Source organism: Lissotriton helveticus, chromosome 1_1, assembly GCF_964261635.1.
Source record: "Lissotriton helveticus chromosome 1_1, aLisHel1.1, whole genome shotgun sequence".
In the NCBI taxonomy this organism is placed as follows: domain Eukaryota; kingdom Metazoa; phylum Chordata; class Amphibia; order Caudata; family Salamandridae; genus Lissotriton; species Lissotriton helveticus.
The window spans coordinates 1,683,474,171-1,683,486,964 of NC_136057.1; the positions used below are offsets into that span (position 1 = coordinate 1,683,474,171).

The following is a 12,794-nucleotide window of genomic DNA, read 5'->3' on the forward strand; positions in this document are numbered from 1 at the left end:
CTCCACTCTGCAACAAATACAAAGAAGGAGACCCACTTAAATATCCAAAAACCACAGGAAAAAAATGAGAAACTGTTTTAGTTCACAATTTCTTTTTTTTTTTTTTTAAACAAAAGTATAAATCTGGATTCCCTCTGGGCTGAGAATCTGTCCTGACAATTCATGGTACCCTGCATTCAATCTCCAAAACCCACAGGAAAAAAAAATGAGAAACTGTTTTAGTTCACAGCAATTTTTTTTTTTCAAACAAAAGTATAAATCTGGATTCCATCTGGGCTGAGAATCTGTCCTGACAATTCATGGTACCCTGCATTCAATTAAGTCTTGTATTGAGGGGGGGAGTGTTGCAAAAGTTCCTTAGATGCATATGTAGGGCTGCTGGAATGAATAAAAATAGCTTACATCAAATCATTAGAACCCAAAGAGAGTAAAGTTATTCATACAGAGACTTTCCTTCCCTGCTGAGGATATTTCTGAAACTGGTGATACCCAACATTGCTGCTCAAAGCCAGCAGAGCTTTGTGGACACATCCATCTCCTTCTCTGATCCTCCCTGGGCCTGTAATGTGGTGTGATTAATAAAATGCAAGACCAAAGAAAGGTGATTGAAGGTAGCTAGTAAACTGGGGATCGACGTGGAATAGTTTTGCCTAAACCACCAAACTGTGGGAATTTATGAAATTATGGCTTTTTGGCAAGCACTGTGCAATCAGTCTTAAACTGCAGACTGCTAACTTAAGTCTGTTTACGCCACAGTGCTTCTCATCTTCTATCTTTTAGTCATTCAAAAAAGAAACAAAACAGAATTATTCCCCCTCTAACAAGTCATCAGTATTCCGTTGCTTGGAATCTCATTGACCTAGTCACAGTGTGTTTCTGCTGAAGTCTCACTTAAGGTGCTTGAGAGTTCATCCTGCTGGTAATCACGTTCACGGTTTGTCAGCTGAACGCAAGCTTAAGAAATAGCAAATATAGAAAGACCTGAGGTGGCTGAAGCATTACCTCATGTCAAATGGGCCAGGCAGGTCCCAGCACCCTTCTGATTTTCAGTAAGGTGTCTAGAATACAGTTCTAGGTTTTCCACTCATTTTTTCCTGCATGGTGACAAACCCAAGCACATCCTTATAAAACACATCTACATTATGTGATTTCTAAGATGGTGACTTGGTCGCTTTAAGCTCATTGTGCCTTTGTGAAGCGAAATTATTTGAGTGCTTTTGATCGATTTTCTTCATTAATACCCAAATGATATTTAATTTGCTCAGTCCTCAAATAAGTTGGTTTATCACAACAGGCATGTTGTGTTGCATGCATCCTGGGCAAGGGACAAAAGAGTGGTTTGATTCAGCCATCCATATTTAAATTCATTTTTAGGTCTCGTCCTTTACCATTGCGAAGCAATGGGAAATGGGGGAGAATTATAGTGCTTGATCGGCTAGTGAAACCACTGGCGTTTCTTCACAGTGCATGTGAGGTCACGTGGCCACAAAGCGGGTCACGTGACCGCACGAGCATCTCCCTAATCCGCCTGCCCCCACCAGGCTCGCATTCCCGCCCCCTCACCAGGCCGCACATCTGCCTGCCACACTTCTCCTCCCCTCGCACGCATTCCGCTGCCCCTCCTTTCTCCCCCCGCCAGAAGCCTCGCAAAATCACCCCTCCTGCTCTACCTCCAAATAACGCCTCTCAGTCGTCTTCAGCGTCTTCTCTCTTGCTTCCCTCCCTCTTCCACCCTATCCCATTGCCAGGGCTCCCGCAGTCTTTTTTGTCTCCTCTCTCTCGCTGTATGTCCCCTCTCCCTCTTCTTGCCTTCTTGCCTTGTTTTTTACGCTCTCCTCCTCTCCTGTCGGACCATGCCTCCCTCCTCTCCTTCCGTACCGCAACCTCTCGTCCTTTTCAGCCCCACTCCTCCACTCTGTTTTCCTAAACCTTCCCTGCTCAGCTTTCTTCTCTCTTTCTTCCCGTCTCCGCTTCCCCCACCAGCTTCTCCTGTTCGTAAACAAGCTCGGCACACACAACTCAACTGCCCCGGACTGGCGCGAAGTAACGCACAGCATTGCTTCAAGTTACTTCATTCTCAAACTCCCATGGGCATGATGCAGCTGCCAGGCCATGTCTCGCATTTATCCCCCTGCTTTCACTTTTTCTTTTCGCTCTCCTCCTCTCCTGTCGGACCATACCTCCCTCCTCTCCTTCCGTACCGCAACCTCTCGTCCTTTTCAGCCCCACTCCTCCACTCTTTTTTCCTAAACCCTCCCTGCTCAGTTTTCTTCTCTCTTTATCCCCTTCTCTGCTTCCCCCACCAGCTTCACCTGTTCGTAAGCAAGCTCGGCACACACAACTCAGCTGCACCGGACTGGAGTGAAGTAACGCACAGCATTGCTTCAAGTTACTTCCTTTTCAAACTCCCGTGGGCATGATGCAAAAGTGCGCAAAGCCACCCAAGCAACCCTTAGCAATAAAACCTACACTGTCTCAGAGTGCTTTGAAGTGGCCATCAGGCACCACAACAGCACTATATACAACGAACAATATTGGCCATTATCTCTGTCCAACGCTCCCATCATTTTCACTATGTCATTAAGATGCTACTGTACTGTTTTCACTCATGTTGTTATTTTAATACTCTTCGCATGTCTAATTTGATTAAAGATGGGCGCATCATCTCTGAAGTCATTTGCACAATTTGTTTTGCAAACTGCATTTCGTGAATGGGCCGTCTGCACTCCAGCCATCTGGTCTCTCCTTCCCTCCCTCCTTCATGCACTCCTTTTTCAACGAGTGCATGAGGTCTCGCGAACGCGCTTCAATTCGCCCGAGCTGCCTGCCTCCACATCAAAGCCATCTGTTGCTTTGCGCTCGGCCTCAGGCCGGCATTTCTCCTCCCCTAATTATTCACTGCATGGCCGGCCGGCCGGCACATCAAAGGCTGCTGCTCCCCATGCGTCTCGTCAGCCCCCCATTAAACAGCACAAGCGTCAATCCTGGTTTCCTCTATGCAGCGCTTCTTCCCCTCAACATGCCATGTTGACCAGACCACCAAAACCTTTCACCACTGCCTCCTCTCTTTATTTATTTGGGAGTGATGCCACAAATTATATTTTTAGGGCTCGTCCTTTCCTATTAAGCGCAAACTCGACCAACGTAATTGGAGTGCTTTACTTGTCCTAAAATGCCGTGTTGTCTGTCCCCCGAGCTTGCCGTTTTTTTTCTCCGGGTATCCTCCCTTGTTATAGTAGTGTAGCCACGTGTCTCTTCTTTAAGCAACTTCCGGGCCCAAGCTTTACCCCCGTCCCCATGACATGCTGGAATTCAACATGGTGCCACTTACTGGTTCAACTTTATTTATTTTCTCCCCATTTTCCCCCGTTTGTACTCATCTTTTTTGCGATTCCCACTGTCCATTCCAGTTTATCCCTTCTTCTCTGTTCGTCTCACAGTCTTTCTTCCTTTCTGCCTTATCAAGCATGCATCCTGGTTACCTAACAACCATCAACGGGAGACTCCGTCTTTTTATACTCTTCTCTCTCCGCCGTGGGCTTGGTCTCTCGTCTCTCTGTCCCTCCTTTAATCCTATGCTCTGTCCCCTCCTAGTCTTCCTCTGTCCGTGGCGGGCTCGATCTCTCCTCTCCCTGTTTCCTCCCTTCATCACATCCGTTATCTTCTCATACTCTTCCTCTCTCCATAGCGCCCTCTGTCTCTCAGCTTCCTATCCTTCCTTTCATCACATGCTCAACCATCAACGGGAGACTCCGTCTTTTTATACTCTTCTCTCTCCGACATGGGCTTGGTCTCTCGTCTCCCTGTCCCTCCTTTCATCCTATACTCTGTCCCCTCATAGTCTTCCTCTGTCCGTGGCGGGCTCGATCTCTCCTCTCCCTGTTTCCTCCCTTCATCACATGCGCTATCTTCTCGTACTCTTCCTCTCTCCAAAGCGCACTCTGTCTCTCAGCTTCCAATCCCTCCTTTCATCACATGCTCTGTCTCCTCGTACTCTTCCTCTCTCCGTCATGGGATCTGTCTCCTCTCTCCCTGTCTCCTCCTTTCATCACATGCTCTATCTTCTCATACTCTTCCTCTGTCCATAGCGCCCTCTGTCTCTCGTCCCTCATGTTCACGAGCTGTCTGTCGTGTCGCTCTCTGTCCATCCACTCCTCGCAGGATCTGTAATGCCTGGCTGTATAGCGCCTAGATAGCTCGAGCTATATTAGTGGCTCTCCACACCTACACACATTGTAGGAGGGTGAAGTGCGGGGGGTCTGCGGCTCAGTGATGAGCCTAATGCATGTAGCAGACTGCGGGAGGGGTGGGTCACGTGACAGGCAGATAGGGGTTCCAGTGTGTAATTCTGCAAGGTGCTACAGAGCCAGTCCTCATCAGATGTCCAGACTGACTGCTGCGAACCGTCAGTAGGCTGGTGGGGCTTTTGGTATTGTAAATAACAATGCCTTTTCATTTTTGTAAAGTAAACATTGATCAGCGTGAAGGGAACTATCATAGCAATTTATTTTTTGTTGCATTCTATGGGGGATTACAGGAAGTATAGAATCTTTTTGCATTTTTCTACCCGTTCACAACTTATTTTTTTCTTTGGGTTTCCGATTTTCATTAGGATGATTGTGATATATTTGGAGCAGATTACTAACTGCTTTTTGGTGTATTTAATTGTGTACTACAGATCAAAATTGTAATCTTCATGCATGCATCCATACTATCATTTCATCTGACAACACAAGACAACACGGATGTATACGGTTTATGGGAAGTGTGATGGTATGACTTTGTATGATAAGCTATAAAATACCTTCTGCCATACATTAAAAGGGTATTAAAAGTCACCTGAGTTTCATGCTCTTATAAAGGAACTTGGCCTTCCGTATCGCTCATATGCACAGAATATGCCTGAAACAAATGTCTGTATAAAAATTATAAATTATGGACAATACTAATTAGATTTTAGGTAGCTTTTTCAACACACTTCTGCTGTTTCTATGCCTTGTAAGATAGTTACTACCAAAACCAGTTTAATGGTACTAAACTCACTGACCTCAGAAGGATGAAAGGCTAAATTGGCCTTACCAGGATTCAAAAGTGTAAACTGCTTGCTATCTACAAGTCATGAATGGACATCTAGGGACACACAAGCATACGTTTCATTTTTGCACACCATAATTTCACAAGTTTTTTTGTCCCTATGGTCCAAAGTTGAAAATGCATTGAAAATGCAATAGGTCTCGCTTTTGATTAAGTTAAAGCGATTTGCTTTGCTAATGGTATTGTATAGCAAAGCAAATGGCTTTAACTTAATTAAAGGCGAGACCTATTGCATTTTCAATGCTTGTTAAGTTTGAGGCCTTAAAGGTGTAGCGAGACACATCTATTTCGAACCTGTTCAGGTACATTTTAATGTGAGAGTCGGCACACCAGCATCATGTGCGGCCAAAAAGTTTGCACTGTAGATTTTAAAAAAAATGTCAGCAGCTTATCAATTCGAGTTCTTTGCGTGACTGAACTTGGCCTGTTGGCAAATTGAGTATTCGTAGCATGTATTGGCTGCAAATACACATGCTATGCACACTTCTGCCACCTTGTGTTGGGACCAGACTTTGTCATTTGTTTTTCTCAAGGACGTATTTTATGGTCGACGTTGTGCATCATATCCTCCTTGAAGCAATCGCATGTTAACAGCTCCTTTGTTAGATTATTTTTTCCTCCATCAGGCTTTGATCAACTGCGTCAGATCTCTGTAGCGCATCGAGAATCGGCAACTAAAATATATACATGGCTCCTGCGATCATTTGTACTGTGTAGGAGTCGATTGGAAGCAGACAACTTCGACATCAACGCCCTCCACAATCCTGTCAAGAATGTTTATCTCTGAGGCTAAAAAGGACCGTCTTTTTAGAAAGTGCCCTCGGTGCGGGCAAAATACGCCTTCTCAGATACCCAACAAGTCTGCAACGCGTGTCTGTCACTGTAGCACAAAGAATGGGACTGCCCCGCCTGCAACTTATTTAAAAATAAAAAAAACATTGAGAAGCAGATGGAATCGTAGTCTGACTCATAGCATGGCGATGGCTGGGTAGGTGCAATTTTGCCCCAGAAGAAGCACCAGCTTCACACCATCGAGGGTGAGATAGACTCCGATCTTAGAGCCGGAAAGGGGTAAATCATCGCCAGCCCTCACTACGTCGCCTACGATGAGTCCAATGCGGGAGAGGTGATATGCAGATTAAGGACACTACGCACTAGGTTCTGCTGCCAGGGTCAGAATCCAGAATGAAGACGACACCAAGGACCGTGAGTACAAGTGACACCCTCCCTTCCCCATTTAAAGAAGATACTACATAAACCTTCTCGGTCAGGCATCAAGGCTTAAACAGAAGCATGGAGCCATCACCAACCAGGCCGACATCGAGGCCGAAACACTCATCGACCTCGGCACACACATTGGCACTGACAACACCAATATCATGCTTCGGAGCCGACCAAACATTCGGGGCCAAATTATAGATCGATGTCTGCCCTATACGAAATTGAAACACTCCTTGACTCCGACAAAGGCAAAAGACCATGGTCACTCTGATGCAGAAGAAAACCTTGGCTCCCAAAATACCAAAGACGAAAACACCTTCCTCCACAATGACAACTGTGCCAGCGAAACAAGCAAAGACACTGCAAAAACCAATACTGCAGGAGAACGAAGGCAATGTTTTTGAAGAACTTCATAAATTCATGCAGAAACACAGTCATAAGGAGACTTCCAAAAGACAGTCAGGACTTGGATGTTCCATGGTCCCTACCAAAAAGAGTGACGACAGAGGACAGGGTCACAAACCCCATGCCATCAAGCCGACCACAATCACCACACACAAGGTCACCCTCACCCACTCAGGAAGTGGCGGGAGGGAACAGCACTGAGCATGAGGCTTACTACTCTGACTCACAGGGAAACGCACAACGCAGTCCAGACCCTTGGGTTGACTATGATGTGGTCCTTCCAGGCACCAACATAGAGCCACCTATCCCAGCTAATGCATCTCCACCTGATGATAACTCTTCGTATCATAGAGTGATACAGAGGGAAGCAAAATATCACAAATTGCCAATGAAGACTACTGATTTCCTGGTAGATAGTTTCCAGAACGGAATACACAGTTCAGTATCTACCAATGATAGGCTCTATGCTGAAATTATCTAAATACAGTTTTAAAGATTTAGTCAAATCAAGGGTACTTACACCCAGAGTTGAAAGAAAGTACAGACCTTCACACCGTCTCTACATCCTACTGCAGACTCCTTAGTTGTGTCTACAGCACGTAAAAGAGCATCATCGCAAAGCACTGGGTATGCTCCACCTCCCGATCAGGAGAGTAAGCGCATTGATGCTGCAGGAAAAAGGGTTGCAATAGGACATGCCAATCACTGTCGAAATGCAAATGCTGTTAGCCTTCTATCATGCTATAATAAAGCTACATGGAACGAGATGGTAGAACAAGAACAGCATCTCCCTAAGCAATATAAGAAAAAAGGGGAAGATTTGGTTGCGAAAGAAAGGGAAATATTTAATGCAACAATACGATGTGCTCTAGAAAGTGCAGACACATTTGCAAGGAATATGACTCTTCACTCCGCATGTTATGAATCCGCATGCTGTCACAACGCGGTCGTAACAATGACCGCGTTGTGACAACGCATACCTTTACTCCGCAAGTCATTACAACGACTTGCGGAGGGGGGTGCTGGATGTTGGAATAGTAAAATTTACTATTCCAACTCCAGTCTGTGCGGACTCTAGGGGTATGCGTTGTCACAACGCGGTCGTTGTAACAACTGCGTTGTGACAGCATGCGGGCTCACGGATGCGGGGTGAAGGTGCTTCACCGTTGCAAGAGGCATTAATTCCTTGGTGATGCTACATCGACATGCCTGGCTTTGAATATCAGGGTTTAAACCTAAAGTGCTACAAACAGATTACCATTTGGTGGCGAGCATCTCTTTGATCCAGAATTTGACATGCAACTCGAGACAATCAAAAAGGACACAGAGCCTGCAAAATCAATGGGAGCCTTGCAGTCCACTATGCAAAAACACCCCAGAGACGCCAAGTTACTAACAGCAGCAACAATACTAGTAACAATTGGGGAACAGATATTACACAGGAGAGTTTATCTCAAGAGGCAGAGTTAGTGTAACACCCACAAAGGTAGCCCCTACCTCACAAGAGTGACTTCCCAATCTATTCCCCTATCACACATCACCTGTCAGGGGAAGGCTACAACTATTCCATCAGTTGTGGATGGAAGTAACAGCAGACCTGCGGGTGTTAGAGATCATCAGTCTGGGATATTGCCCAGAGCTGAAAACTCAACCACCAAATATCCCACCAAGAAAGCACACCCTCAAGTGATGGGCTTGATGGCTTCCTGCATTACCTTGGTGCCACACGCAAGACTATACAAAACTAATTCAAGAATGGGTCCTACAGCAATGGTCACAATCAACCGGAAGTTGGGACAATCTAATAATTACAGACAAGGTTTAAAAAGAGATGTAATGGTGGAACCTCAATAGACTAACAGTAGGGAAACAATTCAAACCACCAACTCCTCCAGCAACCATCACAACAGGTGCATATCATATGGGATCGGGAACTCAGAAGGGTAAGCTGAATGACAGGGGTATCTGGAACCCCAGGGAAGCAGTGCAACACACAAATGTGCTGGAGCGGAAAATGTTTTTTATGGCATTAATGGCTGTCCAGAAACATGTGATGGGGGGCTATCTTAATTCAGACGGACAACAGAACAACAATGTACTACTTGAACAAACAAGGTGGGAAAAGATCCTACCCACTATCAAACTTGGCTCAGGACATTAGGAGATGGACGATAACGAATAAGGTATCAGTAGTAGCAATACACCTACCAGGAAAAGAAAACACATACGTGGACAGTCTAAGCAGGAAGGCAAACCCCACTCAAGAGTGGGAACTAAAACCAGAAATGTCAAAGCAGATCTTTAAGATCTGTGGGACTCTGCACGTAGACCTTTTTGAAACGCACAAGAAGGTGAAATGCCAAATCTTCGCATCCATGTTCCACCACCCAAAGTTGCTGGGGAATGTCAATAAATTGGTCAGGGAGATTTGCTTACGCCTGTCCACAGATTTCAATGATACAGAAGGTGACCCAAAAGTGCAGGCAGAGCAAGTCAACCAGATCCTGATAGCCTCAAAATGGAGTTGACAGACATGGTTCTCAGACCTCATGGAAATATCCCAAGGGCAGTGCTTCCCACTCCCAGCGCACCAATACATTTTAGTTGTACAGGAGGAACAGGTGTGGCACCTGTAGGAAGCTAGCTCTTTATGATCTACCAAAAAGAAGTATATCATGCAAAGAGTCTAGGTATTCCCTTACTAGTGGACGGGGGCTTGCTCTAACAATCCCATGGTGCTCTTCTATGGTGTAGTGTGGTCGAGCAGCCTTAGGCTTATCAGAGTGGAGTGTTCGACATATTAGATACAGACAATAGTCAAGTCAATTACTTATGCACACGACTCAATAAGGAAATCCATTCCAATTTATATAAAAATAACACATTTTTATATGTTTAGGCACCAGAATCAATCCTCGTGGTTCTTTTTGGGGTGCCTGTAGGATGGAGAGCAACACCCCTGCTCCACCGGAGATCCTGGATCTTTATTGAAGGCAGGCAGTCCTCCCAAGCTTTGGAGGCACAACAACTTGCAGGATGAGGCGACTTTAGCTTAATTTGACAGGAAACCGCATACAGGTCGGCAGTGCTGGTGCCACTTCAGTTGCTCTTTTTCAGTCTTTGCTTTCCCGGCTCTTCAGTGTTTTTCCTCTTCTTAGGTCAGCAGGAACTGCCTTTCTGGTGCCAGGGGCTTCCCTTAAATATTGAATTTAGGGTCATTAGGAGAGTGTAGGTTGGAGCTAATGGGCTGTTTACCCGCTGGGGTCACTACGCACCCTATATGACCACTTCCTGTTGGAAATAGTTGTAACTCTGTCCCAGAGTTCCTAGGTTTGCCATCACCAAGATGGTTAACTTTGAAAAGTCACCTCCACTTCAGGTAGCCCACCCTAGGGGTGCTCCTAGCCTGAGGGTGGACACAACTATCTGACTTGCTAATTTCCCTGCCAGTCCAGGTACCAAAGGGCTCTGGACAATGAGGGAAGGTATCCTCTCCAGTGAGAGAAGCCAGATTTGCCTATTAAAGTGGTTGGCTCTTTGAGCTCCCTGCCTTGGAATGATAAACTGCAGGTCATCCTGTGGGAGGGAGTGTAAACACCCTCTGTCCGAGCACACTTTGCTTCTGACCTCCTGAGAGCAAAGGCCCTCACCCTTGGGGGTCAGAAACTTGTCTTTGGTGGCAGGCTGGCGAAAACCAGTTAGTCAGCACTAGTAGCAAAGGTGCTCTTTGTGTGCATTTATTAATACATCCAACACTGGCATCAGGGTGGGTTTATCAAACATCTCATATTAATTCCAAACATCCCTAATTTCAGTGAGGCCATTATTTAACTGGGGAACTCGTTTTCACCAATGCCCAGCACATGATTTTAAAATGGCTTGCCTGATCACTTGTACTGGCGGTAATAGAACTGACCTGCACAGAGGCACATGCAGTAGAGTGCACCCTGTCTTAGGGCTTTAAGGCCTGCTGTGGGGTGACTTACCTATACTGCATGCAGTGTCTGCAGACATGGCACACAGGCTGTGTGCCATGTCAGGTTTTTACTTTTGCCTGCACCAAGGCATGCAGCCTGCAGTGGCAGTTTGCATGAGCTTTGTGAGGGGACCCTTAAGATGGCACTATTTGTGCTGCAGCCATTGGGGATATTTTTTAGTTTCTCTGGCACTAGGTACCATGATTACCATTACGAGGGACCATGTCAAAAAGGGGCACTTTCCTATATCACCCAGAAGCAAGCATCCTCAACCTGGCAGCATGGCTCCTGAGGACTTAAGATCTCGGCGGACGGGTTACTCTGTCACAACAGAGACGGATATCCTGTCTGCCAAAATATAAATCTCATGGGATATCATGGGAATTACGTATCGGTGGACAGGATATTCTCACTGTTTCAGAGTAATCTGTCTGCCAAAATCTAAATCGGGTCCTAAATTTGGGCACCTCCAGTTGCCAAGAAGGGTGATGGAGATTCTAAAGGAGGCATGGAGACAAACAACAAGAAAATAGAATAACAAATGGAAGAGATTCCAGCTATGGTATAATGGGCCTGGGTAAAACAAAGACTGGACACAAGAGGCCACAGCCATTAGATATGAGACACATCTAGTAGACAAACAGCTCTCTCCAAGTTTCTTCACAACACCAGTAGTGAAGCGCTTTCCTATAAGGAGTAAAGAAAGTAGCACCCCCCAAGGAATGTACCAATGCCTACATGGAACTTGAATATGGCGCACACCCAGCTGATGACGTCACCCTGTGAACCAATGCAGAATGCACAACTGAGGATTCTAACTCTCAAAACCTCCTTTCTCTTCGCTATCACCTCACTATGGAGAATGAGATACAAGCACTCACCATCCAAGAGTCATGTTTACGTAAACATAGAGATACAGTGATTATGAGAACACACCCCAGAGTTGTACCAAAGGTGCTATCATAATTCCATGTTAATCAAGTAATCGACCTGCCAGATTTTTCTCAACCACCTAAAACGCAAGCGGAGAGAGCATTGCACATGTTAGATGTACAAAGGGCAATTATGTTTTAGCTGCAGAGAATAAAAGGCATCAGGAAAGGAGAACAGTTATTTGTATCCTTCAAACATGCCAGGAAAGGACTCCTGGTAACCAAAGGAACAATTGCAAGGTGAATAGTACAATTAATGCAATATTGTGACAAGGCAGGTTGGAGTATCCCTGAAAGAAAAGCCAAAAATGCATTCAGCGAGGAAAAGTGAGCAATATTCGCCATAGCATTAGAGGACATTTGCGCAGCTGCTACATGGTCATCAATACATACCTTCACAACACTACTGTGTGAACGTTGAGATCAACAAGGAAGCAGAAGTGGGACAAAGAGTACTGAAATATGTTTTCAACTATACACTCTAAACAACCCAGCCAACCAACTTGAAGGGAAATAGCTCTGTAATCAATGCACTGCATGTGAATCTGTCAAAGTTTAATGCTGCAAAATGAAATGGTTACGTACTGGTTCAAGTAGTTTTGCAGCGTGAGGAGTTTTCTGGAGTTACATGCGACCCATCCATCTCCACCATTGGAGGTCTATTTACAAACTCAATTCAAGAGAATACTGTCACCAGAGGAAGAAAAAAGACTTGGGATTTCCGGGGCATACGTATGACATCACACAGGAAGGGGTTTATACAATGGACGTCATTTGGGAGTAGTCTGATTTCCCTTCTGTCCTCAAAGGAGTCAAAACGTTTCCCTCCTCTAAGGCAGGGTTTTGCAAAAGAAGTTGCTAGGAGTAGCAGGAAGCACGCTAGAGGTCACAGTTCTGTACCCACGCACTAGATGGTGGAATAATGCACAGCATGTGAATCCAGAAAACTCTTTAAGCTGGAAAACGACTTACCAGTAAGGAACTTGTTGTTATCATATTAATGGTGCTTGTTGTATACTACCTCTTGCTTATCCGTCTTACCTTCTCTTTTTCGAGTCTCATATTACACAGCAGACTATGCTTCTAGCATCTCGTCCTTTGGTCACACAATACAATCACTCCTCATTGTTTGTCCCAAAAATTACTTGTTACTGAAACTCAAAAT

At 45.3% G+C, this 12,794-nt stretch overlaps 1 protein-coding gene across 1 annotated transcript in view; it reads left to right on the top strand.

Annotated features, from left to right (window-relative positions):
• The window catches only part of LRP1 (LDL receptor related protein 1), a 1,472,234-nt gene that overhangs the window by 318,165 nt on the left and 1,141,275 nt on the right, over window positions 1-12,794 (top strand).